The sequence below is a fragment of the Onychostoma macrolepis genome, chromosome 19 (assembly GCF_012432095.1).
Source record: "Onychostoma macrolepis isolate SWU-2019 chromosome 19, ASM1243209v1, whole genome shotgun sequence".
In the NCBI taxonomy this organism is placed as follows: Eukaryota; Metazoa; Chordata; class Actinopteri; order Cypriniformes; family Cyprinidae; genus Onychostoma; species Onychostoma macrolepis.
The window spans coordinates 24515944-24526801 of NC_081173.1; the positions used below are offsets into that span (position 1 = coordinate 24515944).

A 10858-nucleotide genomic window follows, 5' to 3' on the forward strand; every position below is an offset into this window, starting at 1 on the left:
TTTTTTACGAAATTCATTTTTAGTCTTATTAACTCTATCCATCATAGTATTAAACGCTTTCTCTATATCCCCAGACTGTAGAACATCATTCCAGTCCAGGTGCTTTAATTTCTCCTCAAATTGACCAACTAAGGATTTTGGTATAATATTAAAAAAACTTTTACCTTTTTGTTTATATAAAAATCGTTGTTGTGTCAACTTTCTTACAATTAAGGCCAAATTGTGGTCTGACATACTGGTTACCAAATTATAACATTTTGTAATTCTTTCAGGTTTATTACTAAAAATTAAATCTATCTGAGTTTGTGTCGATTTAGTAACCCTAGTTGGCCCAAGGATCATTTGTGTAAGATTATAGTGATCTGATATAATTTTGAGTTGAGATCTCTTAGCTTTTTCCATCCAATTTATATTAAAATCACCTAAAACAATTAATTCAGTTTTCGAACCTATTTCCTTTAATACAGATTTCAATTTGTCAAAATATTTTTGTAGAATTAGGTGGTCTGTATAATCCAACCAAAGTAAAAGACATTTGGGGAGATAAAACAATAGAAACAATAATACCTTCTAAATCTTGCATGGAATTAAGTTGAACTTCTACATATTTAAACTGATTACGAACATACAAAAGAACTCCTCCTCCTCTACCTAATTTTCTATCTTTTCTAAAAACATGATACCCAGGTACAACAAAAGCAGTCCTTGGTGATAACTCAGTTAGCCACGATTCCGAGAGAAAAAGAAAGTCCAAATTCGAACCCATCAGCAAACCTTCAATTTGCTCAGTCTTTGATACAATACTTCTAATATTTAAATGTCCGCCGAGCAGTCCTTTGGGTTTTAATCGTTTATCGCGATGTTTCCACTAAATTGCCTTAATCTAATTCCATTTCTCGATTTGAAGTTTGATTTGCAACAAAAACCATTCTTATTGAAATTAGTCTTGTACTTGTATTTGGTTTTGACCGAGCAAACTCCCGCAGCACCTGCCATAATGCGTGTTTTCGTTCACTCTGCAACCCTCTGTATGTATTTATGTTTGTATTTTAATGTTTGTTATTATTGTTGATGAGCTCACCAAAGCAAATTCCAAACAACTAAGGTGTTTGGCAACAAACAAACATAAATAATTTTTTTTTTTATTTAGACCTTTAGACCTTTTTATTGGCAAACATTCCATTTGATTAGTGCATTTTGTATTAAACGCACTTACCATTGTTCAACACATTTTTGCAGACAAAATCCATTCATTTCAAAAGGAACCCACGCAAATGGAGATTTCGCATGAGGACGAAATATATCTCCATGACCAAAAAACAACCATTGTCTAATGTAAAGAGTGTAGCGATGTATGATGCACAGCTCACACAGAAGACACTATCAAACCAAGCAGCTTTCTGGCAGATTTTCCTTGATATTCTGCGAATTTGATATTACATCTCACATTTCTGACTGACAGGCAAGCTGACCAATCGTAACTCTGAATTTTTGTCAGACAATCAAACCATACAGAAGAGTAGATTAACGTGGATTGACGTCTTTCCGCGGTTTAAATAAAATACCTTCTGATGTTCATTCATGTTTATTTCGTGCTTTAACTAGTAAAGAGAAAGAGATGAATGGTTCATGTCGCTTGAACTGAGGCGCTACAGCGATCTGTTACAACACAAACAGCCACAAAACGGTATTTATTGTTTGAATTTCTTAAAAAAGACAATTTTAAAAATGAGACTTTGTTTCATACCTAAAGTAACCTGCTCTGTCTTGTCTGTTGGCATGTTGTCAGTTTCCTCTTTGTTCCTTTTTACTTTGATTATTGTTTTGTTTGTATCGACTCTCTTTTTAAACAGTCAAGCTTGGTTTAGAACTGAGGCCTACAGACGGAGACGCACACACACAGCCTGTGACAGACAGACACGCTCGATTTCATAACAGTCCCTGCAGGCGGGCCGACCGTCATAAGTGAAGCAGCAGGCTGACAGAGTAGAAAACAGGGTAACAGGAGCCGGGCCAGTGCTGGTCATCCGTCTGCTGCTTAACTCGCTCCCCACATCCTGTTTTCAGAGAGATGCCGATGTCAATTTACAGAAGAATTGGTGCTGAAAAAGGCAGCGAGAGCCAGGACGTGGGCACTGAGGCATTTTTATCGCCCGCTGGCTTATACTTCAACATATCCCTGACAAACCCACACGGCAGAGCTGAGTGTTTAAGGTACGACCTAAAAAAGGAGTTATTAATCTCTACAACATCCTTAAAGCTCCACATGAAAACTCCCACAAGTGCTGTTTGAGAGAGAATTCTGTGCCGGGGAATCATGGGATACGTGTCATCTCAGCCAGGCCCACAAACGCTATTGTAAGTTGTGTTAAACTACTGTATGACCTTTCTGTATTTAAAACGGCACAGAAACAGAACCGTGGGGCTGAATATGTCACTAAACGCTAATGATGTTCAATTATCGTGAATGGCCTCTCCATCATAATCTACTAACCCTGTGTGGAGAATTTCACAAACCTCAAATTACAACCCAAATTACCCGAGTGAACTTGAACACTATAGGTTATATACACAACAGACTGCGCATAATATTATACTCGCTTAAAGGGATAGTTCACCCAAAAATTAAAATTCTCCCATAATTTATTCACCGTCATGTTATTCCAAACCTGTAAGTCCTTCTTTCTTCTGTGGAACACAAAAGGTATTTTGTAAAATACCCTAAAGGGTTTTCTTTGTTTATTCAACTAAACTCAGTTGGGTTCAATGTTGCTTTGGACCTCAACATTCAACTTCTGCAGCACCAAAGGAAAATGTTTATGACTGTCACAGTAGGTAAGTTTATATCAATCCAATGCAATTTCAGATTCTGAAAGTTTTGCTTAGTATGAACCCTAAACATTGCTATCCAATTAGTTTATAATGTGCATTAAATGTATTCCATTAAGTCATAAACTTTCAAAGGCGGAAATAAACATATACTATGAAAAATTCAAAACTGACTTAAAAAAAACATGGAATTTCATATAACTTATAAAAGAAAAGTAGAAATTTCTCAACTTATTTTGATGAGTTAGTGTAAAAACATAAGTTGCCATTACTTCCCGATCATATTTTTTACAGTACACTCATTTGAGAAATGTAAAAATGTAAACAAATGGATCACAATGTCAAATATTTTTGATTTTGATTGAGAAAATAGTCGGATTCAAGCGTTTACATACTTCGTTTTTTCCTGTTTATTGGATTATTTCAGGTCTACACCACAACTTTCAATATTATTTGAAATTTAAATTCAGATCAAGCTGAATCAGATAATTTGAGGTGTTTATATGAAGTATATCAGTCTGATTACTAACAGTTTAGTCAGTTGCATGTAAATGTAGCTAATGACTTTTTCAATACAAACACTGAATTACGAGATATAAACTCAGAATCCGGACTTTTTTCCGCACAATGCTGAGTTTACATCTCGAAATTCTGTTAATTGTGTATCGACTTTTTAACTCACAATTCTGACTTTTCATAAATAAAGTCAGAATTGTGAGAAAAAAAATTTAATTACTTTTTTTAAAATTCTGTGGCGGATATAGATATTCATATGAAGCTTTTCTTTTATGAATTCTTATGAAAGCGCAATGGAGGTCTATGACAGGCAACAAGATTTTCACTAAATTATGACTTTTTGAGCCTGAAAGTGAATCACACCGAATTTGGGAGGATCAAATGTTCACTTTTTGAAATAAATAAAAGTCAGACAAGTTTGGAATGACATACATGTAAATGATTTTTGGTTGCACCATCTCTTTAAGACCATGCTTAGTATTACAACAAAATTAGTCAATCAAATGTCCCAGGTTTTAAAACCACTAAGATTTGTTTATTTTGACCGCTAATATCTATTGCGGCTTGTATCTTTAAAGGAATTATTTGGTTAAACGAGGCTCTTAAATGGCCAAAATTGCATCATCAACCACATACTGAAAAACATCAGCAAACCACTTTTTAAAAAAATCACAGAAAAACAAACTCCGACACATGCGGGAAAGCGGCCTGACTCGCGCCAGAGTAGGTGAGAAAGTCTCCTGGCGCTTCTGTTGAAACAAACACACACACACACACTCACGGGTCAGTGCGTGTCCAGATAATAAGAGACTGCCGCCGACGGGCCTCTCCTTCAAAGCTTCCCCTTTCATATCAAATGTGCTGCTTAAAGTAACCAGAGAACAGCCTTTTACTTTTCTCTAAATTAGCTCAGGCAACTCAATTTCGGTGCGGTTTCGCTTCCACCACCGTCTGCACGGCTAGAGTGCCATGATGTCATCGCGGGGTTGTAAGCACATGTGTGGGGAAAATGAAAAAGGTTCCTCTATTTAGCGGTAATTTGTAACAGATCTGAATGAAGGCGGCTGCCAGCAGTTCACAGGGCTGTTTTCCCTCCAATTAAACGGCCGTAAACTCCCAGCGTTTGGCTTTCTGCAGGTGCGGCAAATTGGGGTCAAGGAGGATCAGATCTGGCTGCCCTCTTTTGATACTCTTTAGCGGTCTTTAACGTCAGAGACGTGGCCAAGCGGTTCAAGCACATTGGGCCTTGGTGCTTATGTGGAAAAGTCTGTGTAGAGACATTTCCTGATCCCTTTCTCCCATCATTTCCTGTGCTCTCTCTACTGTGCCTTTAAACCTCGTGGGACTCAGCAATTCATTTATGTGGACATTTGATTTTAGTGCATTTCTAAGGTTATAAATGCCAGCTTCAAGTCCTCAAGTCCATTTAAGAGTCATCTTGCGCTCTTCAGAGATACTGAATGTTTGGAGCTTTGACCATGACAGCGATGTCTCCTTGTTTTTAAAAAGTTGATAAATGAATTCAGAAAATTGTGGAGGAACAGCAGGTGTTTTGTATTCATCATAATATAATACCAGTAATTATTTATATTTATTTAATTGACACTGATTTTAGTTTTGCTTTTACAAGAAAGACACTTCTGTTAGGAACATCAGGACGTGGTGAACATGTTTTCAAATGCAGGCAAGACACTACAGCTGAACTAGTTAAACATACAACAAATCAAATGGTTATAATGGATATTTGTTATTTTCATTATTAAAATATTTTCATATTTATGTGTTTCCCCAAATGTTACTATAAAAATAAGACACTACATATAAGGTTGGGAATTTATATTTTTGCCAATTTTTACACAAATTACATCAGAAAGTAGCCATCAAACTAAATTTAAAAAATAGTCATTCTTAGTGGAAGCTAAAAATTAATGAACTGATGAAAAATTAATTTTGATTAAATACAGGCACTAATTTATATATACTACACAAAAATACAAAATATAATTTCTTTAAAAACATGTTTTTTCAACATCAAAATTTTTTGCCTGTAGTGTCTTGCCTTATATAAATTATTTTAATTAATTTAATTAAAAAAACAAAAAACCTTACATTCCAAACTTTTGCTGGATTTCAGGAGGATACATGAAAGCTGCAAAATAAGAAGAGAAAAAAGAACAGGAATGCGTTTCCTTTTTTTTTTGGAGCATCTGCCAAAGTCTTCAAAGCTGAAGAAGGGCTCCATTGTCAACATGGACAGACTGAAGATCTGTGAGACAACAGTCTGGCCCGGGACGGATTCTGGAGTTCAGCCTCTGCTGGATACTGTGCTGCTACATCGATGTGATCTGAGCATCCCAGCATCCCCTCCTCCTTCCTAAAAAAGACACACTGAAGAACAATCAAAAATATAAGCACTTAATGACTGGAACCACAATCACCTCGTCTTCAAATAACTTTCACTGCCATTTAAGTCAACATGACATCCATTTACTTTCATTCACAGTAAGATCAGGAGCATGAATTAAGATTCATCAGTGTATGTTACTCCAAGATAAGTAAATAAACAATAATAAAATCTTACAATTAATCAAATAAAGCCTATCCTATATTTTTTTCATACTGAATAACCGGTTTTATTCAAAAAGGTCATATTAGAGAAGTACAATGGGGCGCGAATACCATTTTAACTTCAAGGATCTTTGATTAAAGAGTGTTTAGTTTCCAGTTTAAATCGAGCCATATATGGAAACAAGCATCTGTTAAAGGCCCACAACATAAAGAATTCTGTCTGAGAGCTGGCGTGTGGTTAAGAGGAGATTTACACTGGTTTATTTATACATTAACACTGAGCTAGTGACTGCATTGATTTCTCGAATAAACCAGGTTGCATTTCTGCGTCAGGACCAGACCCCTTTTGAAAACCACTTGGCTTGGAGTCGCAATCCTCCAGATTCCAATGAAAAAGCCTCATCTCTTAACTGTGGTCATGATGAGGCAGAGGAACTCCAAAAAAGAACAGCAAAATTTCTCAAATGAGATGCTAGGAAAATATTAATGTGCCCTCACTGTGTCAATAATGTGTTTGGCTGCTACCGTTTGGAATGACTCAACGACTGAAACGCAAAAAGAACCATCCATCCATCTTTGGCTTCGCATGCCGAATGTTCAGGCTCGGATTTCTCATTCGGTCACGTAAAAGTTTCATCTCTCCTCCTGAAAGTCCTGCAACAAAATAGCCTGTCATATTCACGACCGAAGTCTTACTGACAGGCCAAACGCACTCGCGTGGGTAAACGTTTGACCCAGACATGACTGAAGCTCACCTGGTAAAGCATTTTATCACTGTTACTTACAATAAAAGCCAGACGAAATGATATTTTTCAACTGCTGGAGTGCTATTTTGCAGTTTTTAGATAAGTATTACCTTGAGGTTGGAATATCTGATCAACTAGAAAATGCATTCCCAACTAATTTACTTCAAAATGTGTCATGTGTGTGTGCATAACAGGATATTGAATGGTGAAAAGTGGCTCAATATGATTGAAAGTTGAAAAATAAGAGGAATTAATGATGTTAGCTGAAACTTAAGTCATTATTACATTTTCAGACAATATTACACCAACATTCATTGATGAATCGTTCACAGTAAGTGTTCAAACCAACTCAATTTGGTTTCATGTTGACTTTAAGGCTTTGGGATCCAGCACTGGTATCATTTACATGCAGTACTTCACTAACATCGAATGTGAATAATTAGGTTTCGAAGCCAGAGGATCAGATGTTTGACATGAGTCACAATGTTCAGCCAGTATAATAAAACTGACAGACTAGTCTGCTGGTACACTCAATCCTTCTAGAATCCGCCTCCGTTCAGACTACAACTCCATGCAAAAAAAAAACCCCACTTGCTCTGGGAGATATTCCCTTCACATATAATTGGAGTGGGTTATTCGGAGAGCTCAGGCTCTGGGAATTAAGGTTCAATGTCCACATTGCACTTACAGCTGAATTCCATTAGAGCTTGTGCAATGTGTCTAAATACATGTTTGTGTTGTTCTTTGGAGGATACAAATGAGTTCTTTCTCCAAACAACAATTTAGCCTGAAATATTCAAGCTGAAATTTCACCTCAAACTCTTATTTTCCAGCCCAACTGAAACAAGAATCTACTAAATGAATCAATCATTTAATCTGAAATAATATTTGAGCATGTAAACGCATTGAGTAAATAAGGTAACAGGTTCTTTCAATAGCCTCTTTTCTACTGACAGGGTGTCAATGCAGGTGGTCAATCTGTTCATAAACCAGATGTTTTCTGGTAGCCAAGTGAAGTTTTCAGCAACAACAACTCGGTCTACCAAGACTAAACACAACTAGATTGTTTGCATTACAATCAATGAAATTGTCTAGAATGGAAACACGCGGTACGGTAAAGCAGAATGTTCAGTTGATGGACCGTTCCCATGCCTGTCACATTTTACAGTGGCTTGACTTTATTTTCACTCTCTGTCTAATATAAAATGATTGTGTTTACAAATATTTTGTGCAAACTGATTGCGGTAAATTGTATTTATTATATATTTGAATAACATGACCGTTGCATCAAAAGCAGCTTAGACAGTTGGATGTTAAAATATGTCCTCAAAACTCATAACACTCATAAACAAAGTCCGTGAAGTGGCATGTTTATTGTGGGCAGGTTATGTCATCATTTGGCTCTGAAATTAGTGGAAATTTCAGTTCAGAACCAGAACCATTTCTGTGGAAGAGCAAATTTACCTGATTCATTTAAAAATTCAGTTAGGTCAAATTTGGTAAACAATATCCTCACCTATTGGTAAAATTTTTAGTCCTTGATATAGTCACCACTGGCTTATTGATTGTCATATTTGAAACATGCATTTTCTGTAAAGTTGCATTGATATGATATGAAATAGGAGTGGGCAGAGATTAGGGGTAGAGATTTTGGATTATCGTTTATATTGCGGTTACACACTAACGTTGCTGTGCTACGTGGTCGTGAAAACGTATCGTTTGCATGCATTTTAAAGCATTTTGGTTTAAAAACAAGCAATTTTAAGCAGTCAGCAGCAAAAGAGAACTCATTTCGCATACACGTGAAGACGGTGCTCATAGAGCTCAGAGTATTAACTGATTTATTTTTGCCGCTTTATGGGCCTTGAACGGTTGAATACACACACTTGTAAGTGTCAAAATGTCCATCTTTGCAAGTATCCTCGTAAACACAGTAGGTCTTAAGTGAAAGCAAACAGCTGACAAAGAAAACATGTGTAACAGTACACTGGATCCGGGCAGCTCTTAAAGTGACAGCAGTCTAATATTCTTGCTGTCTGCATTCATGTTAATCAAACAACAAAAAGAAAATCTTTCACTTCTCTCGACTAAATCACTTTTGTCACTTCAATAAGAAGAAATATATACTTAATTTAGACAGTGAAGTATGCAGTGTTTTTATACATTTGATTACTTTTTACAATGTATGCAGCATTTCTTATTTGTTCTGCTGTAGTTTTTTGTCCTATTGCTTGTAGTCAGTTTCTTACTTGTCTTCAGTCTTAATTTAGGCTAGTATTAGTTTTTTGCGATATTGACACCGATGACAAGATATCATAAAAGACCTTATTTAAAGCAAAAATATCTATATTGTGACATTTATCATTACCATGAAATAAAATTACTCATATCATGCCATAAGATTTTGGTCATATCGCCCACCCCTAATATGAAATGGTATTGTAAAAAATGTTACAAATAAATGCGAATTGAATTAAATTGATAGCGTACAACACCAGTTTAAATTTAGCCAAACTCATGGAAGCACGATCAATCACTGCATACATTATGAGCAACAGGTGGTGCTGTCTGGTGGCCTTGTCAGGAAGCAGCACACTACCAAATGTAATATTTAAAGGGACAGTTCATGTTCAAATTTAAATTCTGTCATCATTTACTCACCCTTATGGCGCGTGTTTCTTCTGTGGAACACAAAAAGAGATGTTTAGCAGAATGTTGTAGCTCCTCACAATGAAAGTGAATGGAAACAAAAAAAAAAAACATTTTTATTAATAATCTGACTGGAAGTGGGGTACAATTTAAGATGCCATGTCATGAAGTGAAAAGCTTCACTTTAGTGGTTACCTTGTGGGTTACTCGAGTTAAAAACCCATCTGTATATCTGGAAATCTGGCACAGCTGCTGTTCAGGTGGGCTGCTGGAGTTTCAGGTCAGAGCTTTCTTGACGTGGGGGCATTCCGAAGAAAACCCGCTGACAACATTGTTACTCGCCAGCTCGAAATCCTACAGCTCTCAGCGGCTATCCCAAATTAACTTAGTGAATCAAAGCCTCCGGGAGCTGCAGCAATCCGGCAGGGACTCTAATTTTTTCCACTTATGCTGGAATGTGGCCTTCCAAGTGCCCAAGTCTCTCAACACCAACTATTTGCTGTTTGTTTTGACCGTTTTCCCTGTGGGGAGGGCGAGCAGAGGAGGAAAACGGTTCGGAGAAAGCAATGGAAACACTCGCCGACTGCCAAGACTGCATCCATTTTCTCCTGAAACTATTCAAAATGATGCAATGGGACTGTTATTGGGTTTCACCGACAGGAAAACCACAGGTACACACACACATAGGCTTGTGGGCGAGACACACCATGATAGACATCCAGAGCCTCGGAAGGGTTTCTTACCAGACAGTTTCAATGCCACCGTCTGAAGTCATACTCCAATTATGGAGAGCCGGGATGCAAAATATAAGGAACACTTCATGAAACTTCTCTGTCCATAACCTGAATTTAACAAAACCCCATTCACTGTCCACTGTCTAGTGGAGCTTGTAAAATAAAATTTTTTAATGGTGGGGCAGACACTCTCTGATGTCTCGTCAACGTTGAGAGGGGCCCGGCCGGAGGAAGTCATTATGAGGTCACCCCCGGTCCTCCCGAGCACTTATGATGTCATCTCGCAGACTGGAGGTTTTTCCTTGGAATGCGTCTCGTACCATTTTGGGGTTTGGAACGTGTCGCGTGTCTGGACGGGCATTAACGGGGGCACCACGCGCCGTCACGTCATTCTTTACTCCCCAGAATTCTCGATCCTCATGCAGGCCCGTCAATCAAGACACTTTACGGCCTCTTTGGTTGTATTTCTACTGTGAATTTTAAGAAAATCCCTTTGCGTTGATTAAACGTAATTTTATGTTTCCTCCGCATGCACAACGAAATAAATGACCCGCAGGAAAAAAGCACGGACATGGACAGCTGCAATCAATTACGCCATTTCCAAGACTACTCACGGTGTTAATTGATAAATGTGGTTTAGTCGACGGGCCCTCAAGTTTTTTAGGAGAAAATTTCAAGAGTGGAAACATGATATAATGGAAAAGTGCATCTTATGTGGTGTCCCCACCGTTACTTTATTAGCTTCAAAGAGCCCAAAGCAATGTTGGATCCCACTGACTTGCACTGTATGGACAAAAATTGTTCTAAATGTAAAAG

At 37.4% G+C, this 10858-nt stretch overlaps 1 long non-coding RNA gene across 1 annotated transcript; it reads right to left on the bottom strand.

The window, feature by feature from the left end:
- Positions 1-5603: 5603 nt before the first annotated feature.
- On the bottom strand, positions 5604-10615 carry LOC131526003 (uncharacterized). Its single transcript, XR_009267345.1, has 3 exons — positions 9504-10615; positions 9321-9340; positions 5604-5719 (listed from the first exon to the last, which is right to left on the bottom strand). It is a non-coding gene; the product is annotated as an uncharacterized LOC131526003 (long non-coding RNA).
- Positions 10616-10858: the final 243 nt, after the last annotated feature.